The 7,778-nt window shown below is 47.9% G+C and overlaps 1 long non-coding RNA gene across 1 annotated transcript; it reads right to left on the reverse strand.

The window, feature by feature from the left end:
* Nucleotides 1-3,684: 3,684 nt before the first annotated feature.
* LOC141023424 (uncharacterized) lies at nt 3,685-6,224 on the reverse strand. The gene is made up of 2 exons (XR_012184849.1): nt 4,783-6,224; nt 3,685-4,659 (listed from the first exon to the last, which is right to left on the reverse strand). It is a non-coding gene; the product is annotated as an uncharacterized lncRNA (long non-coding RNA).
* Between the last annotated feature and the right edge of the window lie 1,554 nt (nt 6,225-7,778).

Consider the following 7,778-nt stretch of genomic DNA (forward strand, 5'->3'; position numbering starts at 1 on the left):
CCAGCATGTCATACTTTGGTTCGGCGGTATTGTTGGATGAAGCGGCCCGGACCGACATTACGCGTACGCTTACGCGAGACTGGTTCTACCGACGTGCTTTGCACACAGGTGGCTGGCGGATGTCAGTTTCTCCAACTTTAGTTGAACAGAGTGTGGCTACGCCCGGTCCTTGAGAAGGTTAAAACAACACTAACTTAACGAACTATCGTTGTGGTTTTGATGCGTAGATAAGAACGGTTCTTGCTCAGCACGTAGCAGCCACGTAAAATTTGCAACAACAAAGTAGAGGACGTCTAACTTGTTTTTGCAGGGCATATTGTGATGTGATATGGTCAAGGCATGATGCTATATTTTATCGTATGAGATGATCATGTTTTGTAACCGAGTTATTGGCAACTGGCAGGAGCCATATGGTTGTCGCTTTATTGTATGCAATGCAATCGCCCTGTAATGCTTTACTTTATCACTAAGCGGTAGCGATAGTCGTAGAAGCAATAGTTGGCGAGACGACAACGATGCTACGATGGAGATCAAGGTGTCGCGCCGGTGACGATGGTGATCATAACGGTGCTTCGGAGATGGAGATCACAAGCACAAGATGATGATGACCATATCATATCACTTATATTGATTGCATGTGATGTTTATCTTTTATGCATCTTATTTTGCTTAGATCGACGGTAGCATTATAAGATGATCTCTCACAAAATTTCAAGGTATAAGTGTTCTCCCTGAGTATGCACCGTTGCGAAAGTTCTTCGTGTTGAGACACCACGTGATGATCGGGTGTGATAGGCTCTACGTTCAAATACAACGGGTGCAAAACAGTTGCACACGCGGAATACTCAGGTTAAACTTGACGAGCCTAGCATATGCAGATATGACCTCGGAACACTGAGACCGAAAGGTCGAGCGTGAATCATATAGAAGATATGATCAACATAGTGATGTTCACCATTGAAAACTACTCCATCTCACGTGATGATCGGACATGGTTTAGTTGATATGGATCACGTGATCACTTAGATGATTAGAGGGATGTCTATCTAAGTGGGAGTTCTTAAGTAATATGATTAATTGAACTTTAATTTATCATGAACTTAGTCCTGGTATTATTAGCATATCTATGTTGTAGATCAATTGCTCGCGTTTAGCTCCCCTGTTTTATTTTTGATATGTTCCTAGAGAAAACTAAGTTGAAAGATGTTAGTAGCAATGATACGGATTGGATCCGTGATCTGAGGATTATCCTCATTGCTGCACAGAAGAATTATGTCCTTGATGCACCACTAGGTGACAGACCGATTGCAGGAGCAACTGCAGACATTATGAACGTTTGGCAAGCTCGATATGATGACTACTTGATAGTTTAGTACACCATGCTTTACGGCTTATAATCGGGGCTTCAAAGATGGTTTTTGAAATGCCACGGAGCATATGAGATGTTCCAAGAGTTGAAATTAGTATTTCATACTCATGCCCGTGTCGAGAGGTATGAGACCTCTGACGGTACTTTGCCTACAAGATGGAGGAGAACTGCTCAGCTAGTGAGCATGTGCTCAGAATGTCTGAGTACTACAATCACTTGAATCAAGTGGGAGTTAATCTTCCAGATAAGATAGTGATTGGCAGAGTTCTCTAGTCACTATCACCAAGTTACTAGAACTTCGTGATGAACTATAATATGCAAGGGATAACGGAAATGATTCCCAAGCTCTTCGTGATGCTGAATCGACGAAGGTAGAAATCAAGAAAAACATCAAGTGTTTGGTTGACAAGACCACTAGTTTTAAGAAAAAGGCAAAGGGAAGAAGGGGAACTTCAAGAAGAACGGCAAGCGAGTTGCTGCTCAAGTGAAGAAGCCCAAGTCTGGACCTAAGCCTGAGACTAAGTGCTTCTACTACAAAGGGACTGGTCACTAGAAGTGGAACTGCCCTAGATACTTGGCGGATAAGAAGGATGGCATAGTGAACAAAGGTATATTTGATATACATGTTATTGATGTGTACTTTACTAGTGTTTATAGCACCCCTTAGTATTTGATACTAGTTCAGTTGCTAAGATTAGTAACTCGAAACGGGAGTTGCAGAATGAAACAGAGACTAGTTAAGGGTGAAGTGAGGATGTGTGTTGGAAGTAGTTCCAAGATTGATATAATCATCATCGCACACTCCATATACTTTCGGGATTAGTGTTGAACCTAAATAAGTGTTATTTGGTGTTTGCGTTGAGCATGAATATGATTTGATCGTGTTTATTGCAATACGGTTATTCATTCAAATTAGAGAATAATTGTTGTTCTGTTTACATGAATAAAACCTTCTATGGTCATACACCCAATGAAAATGGTTTGTTGGATCTCGATCGTAGTGATACACATATTCATAATATTAAAGCCAAAAGATGCAAAGTTAATAATGATAGTGCAACTTATTTATGACACTGCCGTTTAGATCATATTGGTGTAAAGCGCATGAAGAAAATCCATGCTGATGGGCTTTTGGAATCACTTGATTATGAATCTTTGCTAATGAATGACAATTCCTGTGGAGCAACAATGGCATACAACTACATATGAAGATATGTTCCATGGGTGATGCGATAAGGAGATTTGGATGAATGCCATTAAAATCTAGATATGCATCAAGATTGAGTTCAATGATTGTGTCGGAGGGATTGACCACGGGTAGCCTCATCAGCACCCCTTAGCATTTCAAGACATCAGGGCTAGCAGAGCCCCTCGTACCTCCCAGGCGCATGGTCGTCTCCTTGGGCCGGCTGGGCCCAAGCGGTCGGCTCCTAGAAGACGGCGCACCCTCAGAAGGCGGCTTTGGGGGAGGACGACTCCAACCAGGCGGCCCTCCCCCCCCCCCCTTGGAGTCTGCACCCATTCACTACGACAAGATGGGGCGTGGCTACAGGGGCCTCCCCTCCCCCGGATCACGGAGGTGCGTGTCTACAGTGCGGCCTGACCAAACGGTCACCTCACTAAAGGCCAAAGAAGTGCAATGTTTGTTTTGATTTTTGGTGATTTTCTTGGTTTGGCTTTTCCTTTTCGAATAGCGGATCATTATAATACTCACCAGAAGTACAAAGCATCACATAATAAAATTTAGAGACAAATACACGGGAAAGCCTTCCTCCCCTCGATCTCCACCCGCGAGTCTGTGGATTCGCCTCCCCTCCGCCTACCGCTTCGGCGGCCGGTGTCGGGAAGGGGATTTCTGGTACCTCGAATCTGGCTAGTAGATAAATAGGGTTTTAGTCCTCCTCAAGTTCGTCCGTTGGGATGGATTAGACGGAGCTCCGGCGTAGATTCTTGCCAGCTTCTCGGGGCGGCGAAGTTAGGGTTTGTCATCTTGCGTACACAACAGCGATATTTAGTGGCAGGTTCGTTCAAATCTATTCAAGGATTCAACAGCGATGATTGCGGCTCCAAGGCGCTCGTCCTTAAGGGCACGTGCACGAAGACTTCTCGGTTGTCATTGACAAGGTCAGGCCGGCTCCGATATGGGAACAGCGTCAGGTTCGGTGGTCCATGGACCTTGATGTGATTTTTATTATGTTTGAGGCGTTTTATAATTCCGGTGAATCTTCATAATAGATTTGATCTTTTCGAGGAAAAAAAACACGGATGATACATCAAGTTGCAGCCCTCGCAAAAAAAAAAGATACATCAAGTTGCAAAGAATGAGCACTTTAATGCCTATAAAGTTGAAAACAAATGGTGCATTTTCGCGGTGCAATTACGGTGCAAGTTTCATTCGTAGCCGTCAACAGCACCTACATGGCATGCACTGTGGCGGATTTTATCTCTCATCAAGGTCGAGACAAACAAGCTCCATGAACCGTTACAGAGGGAGCGGATTTTATCTCTTTTCCGGACCTGAATCCTTGACTTGGCCAGATCATTCCAACTTCAAAAAATTCTCACGCCCAAGGGAATCGCGTAGGTTTCAAGTATTGACCCTTCTGCTGAGGCCAACGGTGAAGAACCGGAGGTTCAGATGGGACGCGCCATTGCCGGTCCACAGCCGGCAACGTGGCGCCCGGCGCGCCCAGGCACCGGCTCATGTCGGATGTCTGCCGGTTGCAATGCCGACCGGCCCGCCCCGCGTCCGGCACGTCTCGCTCTCGGCTGGCCGCACAGCGGAGTCGCCCCGCCGCCGCCGATCCGAGCGGTCAAGCGGGGTCACGTACGTCACCGGAGCGCGCGCGGGCGCCTAGTTTTCCACGCAGAATTCAATTACCGGCCGTCCCGGTCCGTGTTGCTCCCTACAACGACGCCATTCGGCCACGGACGATCCAGGGAGGGAACTGCTAGGACTCCCAGCCGCTCCTGCTACACCCGTCCCTACGCATCGTATCCTATCCTCCTCACCGACGGGAACCCACCGGCGCTGTCAGTGCCAAGTCTCGCCATCTAGCCAGATCGTACCGTCAGTTCGTGACGACGATCAATGGATCGACAAGGGCCAAAATTCAAGGCGCGTTCACCATCGCAAGATCGCCGGCACCACAGGCTCGTTCCGTAGTCCTCGATCGTTCGTCAGTGCACATGGACAGGTTGAGAAAATTTCCGCTGACCTTGGAACCTTCGCCCGTTTGAGATGGCAAGTACTCCTCCACCCCGGACTTGTTCCGAGGCCACTAATGGACCTGTTTGGATCCATGGGTTAGAGGTAGTTTGGGTTAGTTTGGACTCAACTAACCCAAAAATATCCAAACAGAAGGATTAGTTTGGGTTAGATGCATCTAACCCGTCTAAAAAATCTAACCCACCCAAGAGGTGATTATTTGGATCAGTTCTTCTCGGGATCATTAAAAAAACATCTTTTTCTTTCGCTCTCCCCGCTGCAGATCCCTTCACACTTCCTCGAAGCTTCTCGTCCTCTCCCTCCCTCCCTCTCGCACCGTCCGTGAAGGCGCCTTGCCGTATCCGCGTTCCATCTAACCCTGCCATCCAAACACCTCTTTGGTTAGAGTTAGTTCAGGGTTAGTTCAGAGTTAGAATCTAACTCTAACCTCTAACTGAGTTAGAGTATTCAAACAGGGCCGGCGCCGGTGCGCCGGCCGAAACTTTCGGCCGGTCTGCTACCAGCCCTAGGATTGAAAAGGCAACACCCTCCGATTCATCCCTATTCGTGTACGCACACCCGCATAAAAAACAGAATCCTGGTTCGGCGGCCGCCACTGCTGCACCGAGCGCGGCCAAACGTCGCCGCCATGGACACCACCGGCTCACCGCCTCGAAGCACCGCCGCACCATCGGCCCGCCGCCTCTCACCGCCATTCGCTCACCCACCTCCCGATGCAAGAAATTGCCGTCGGTTTGGTCGCCGTTGCAGCATCCGCCGGCGCGATTCCTGGTCGTCGCCGTCGCCGTTGCAGCTCCCAAGGGTCGCCCGCCGTCGCCATGGCAGCTCTCAAGTGTCACCGCCGTCGCCATTGCAGGTCTCCAGCACACCGTGCTCGTGGTGGTCACCGCTTGCAACATCCCGTGTGCATGGTTCCAGCTAGCCGTGGTGACCGTTGTAGCAAAAAACAACGCGCCGTGCTCACCATGGTCACCTCTGTTGCCCAAGTCACCCCTCGCGCCCGCAGTCGTTGTATGCCCTTGCAGCTTTTTCCGCGCGTGGATGTAGCTATGCGATTGCCGGTTGCAGCTCCTCCACCGGCAGCCACCAGTGCTGGAGACGGTGGATACGTGATTCTGTGACTGCGGCGAGAGCAAATGCTGGAACTGTGGGAACCAAAAGCCGGAACCAACGGCGGGATTGTTGAAGAGTCGACTCGTCGGTTGCAGCTCCTATAAAGCCGGTCGTAGCTTCTGCAGTCGCCGAATGAAGCTTCTGTTGTCGACGGTTGTAGCACGGGGGCACGACTATCGCAGCTCCCCTGCCCCCGCCATGGTTGCAGCTCCCCGTGCAGCCGGATGTAGCTTCTGCCGTCATGGTTGTAGTACCGGGCGCAGCTCCCGGTCGTCACAGTTGCAGCTCCCCGCGCAGCTGGATGTAGCTTATGCTGTCACGGTTGTAGCACCGGGCGCTGCCGTCGCAGCTCCCCCGTCGCTATGGTTGCAACTCCGGCTTGCTCTCGTCTTCGTCGCAGGGCACGACGCTGCTTGCGGACGGGGAGTGGCTGGAGCAGCGGCACAGCGCAAAGAAAGGAAAGACGAGATGGAGAGAGAGAGCGGCGGCGCAGTGCAGAGAAAGGAAGAGACGAGGTGGGAGAGAGTGATGTGTGTGGTCGGGGAGAAGGAAGGGATAAGGTAGAAAAGTCGTGGGCGGCAAATGGGCCACGTGCGATGCGTTGTGGCTGTGTGCGAGAGCGCAGCGCGCTGACTCAGGAGGCGCCAGCCGAAGCTTCGACCAGTCCGCCAATCGTTTTCCCCCAATAATGCCCGAACGTTCGGTCCGGGCGGAAGCCACGTCGTACGTTTGCGTTCGATTTACTCGGGGCTCCGGGCGAAAGTTTTTGTTCGCTGCCACGTATTATCAGGTGCACCGAGCCAATTTGTGCACCTAATGCACCGGTGCATTCAGGACCCTTAGATGAAAAACTAATGGGCCAGATTTTGGTCAAAAGAAGGATGATTTTTTTTTGCAAAGACAAACTTGCACTTTCTACAAACTAACCCGCACTCCGCAGCACACAGTCCCATCAAAGAAATCTGTATGTTTATTTTTCTGGCCCAAACACAAACTGGTTCATATATTTGAACCGAATGATCAATTTAAGATCCGTTTTGACTGTCACTTTTGTCTTCACAAGATATTCAAAATAAGATTGATATTCAATATGTTTCCAAAAAATTATTATTTGCTGGGTTTCTTAAGCTTGACTGGGAACTTGTGATGTATTAGAAGGATTTGCACCCGGGAAGTGCATGTGAGAAAGATGCAAAACATGTATGTGTTGCAGTCAAGTTTCGAGTTCAATTTCAAAAAGTAAAAACATATTAATTTTTAGAAGCATACTCAATATTGATCTTGATTCGAAGATCCCGTCAAAACAATGATGATCAAAATGGATCAGAAATCGGACACTTAGTTTAAAATATATGACACCTTTTTGTTTGAACCAAACAAATTATAAAACACGTAGATTTATTTATAGGAGGGGGAGATGTGTAGTGTGGGTTGATTTTGATAAATAAAAAGGACTATTATGCAATGTTCCAACAATCCAACTACCAGGCTGATCATATCCTTCAATATTTTATCCAATGGCTCATACAACATGGGTGCATTCGATGCATGAGTTGGCTCGGTGAACCTTTTTCTTTTGAGGGAAATCATGGTCTCTTTATTGCATGATGATATATGGTACAATTGTAGTGTCATTTGGCTGCAGCAGCCAGTTATATCGACCATGAGCTAATGATACAACGCTTTTTACAAAATTGTGAGCCTCCATATTGGACATTCTGCATTCATGAATAATCCGGACCTCTTCGAACTCCTGACGACGAATGTTGATCTCATGTATAATCTGGCTGTAGATAGCTTTACTTCCTCCATTAATCTGTTTAACCCCCAGCCCGAACCCATCGCCAATAATGAAACGTCTCGTGTGGGAAGAAATAAATGGGCTAAAAAAGGCCCAGTTTTGAGCGCCAAAATAACCCCAGCTTTGAGCAACAAAAACCCAACAAAATTGCCATTAAGTACAAAAAGGAATTTCCCATGTGCTGAGATATAAAAATACCAACGTATAAACAGAAGGTGAAAAGAATACCACAAATAGAATTTTGGTGACCTGACTAAATTATACGC

The sequence above is a fragment of the Aegilops tauschii genome, chromosome 5 (assembly GCF_002575655.3).
Source record: "Aegilops tauschii subsp. strangulata cultivar AL8/78 chromosome 5, Aet v6.0, whole genome shotgun sequence".
NCBI lineage: Eukaryota > Viridiplantae > Streptophyta > Magnoliopsida > Poales > Poaceae > Aegilops > Aegilops tauschii.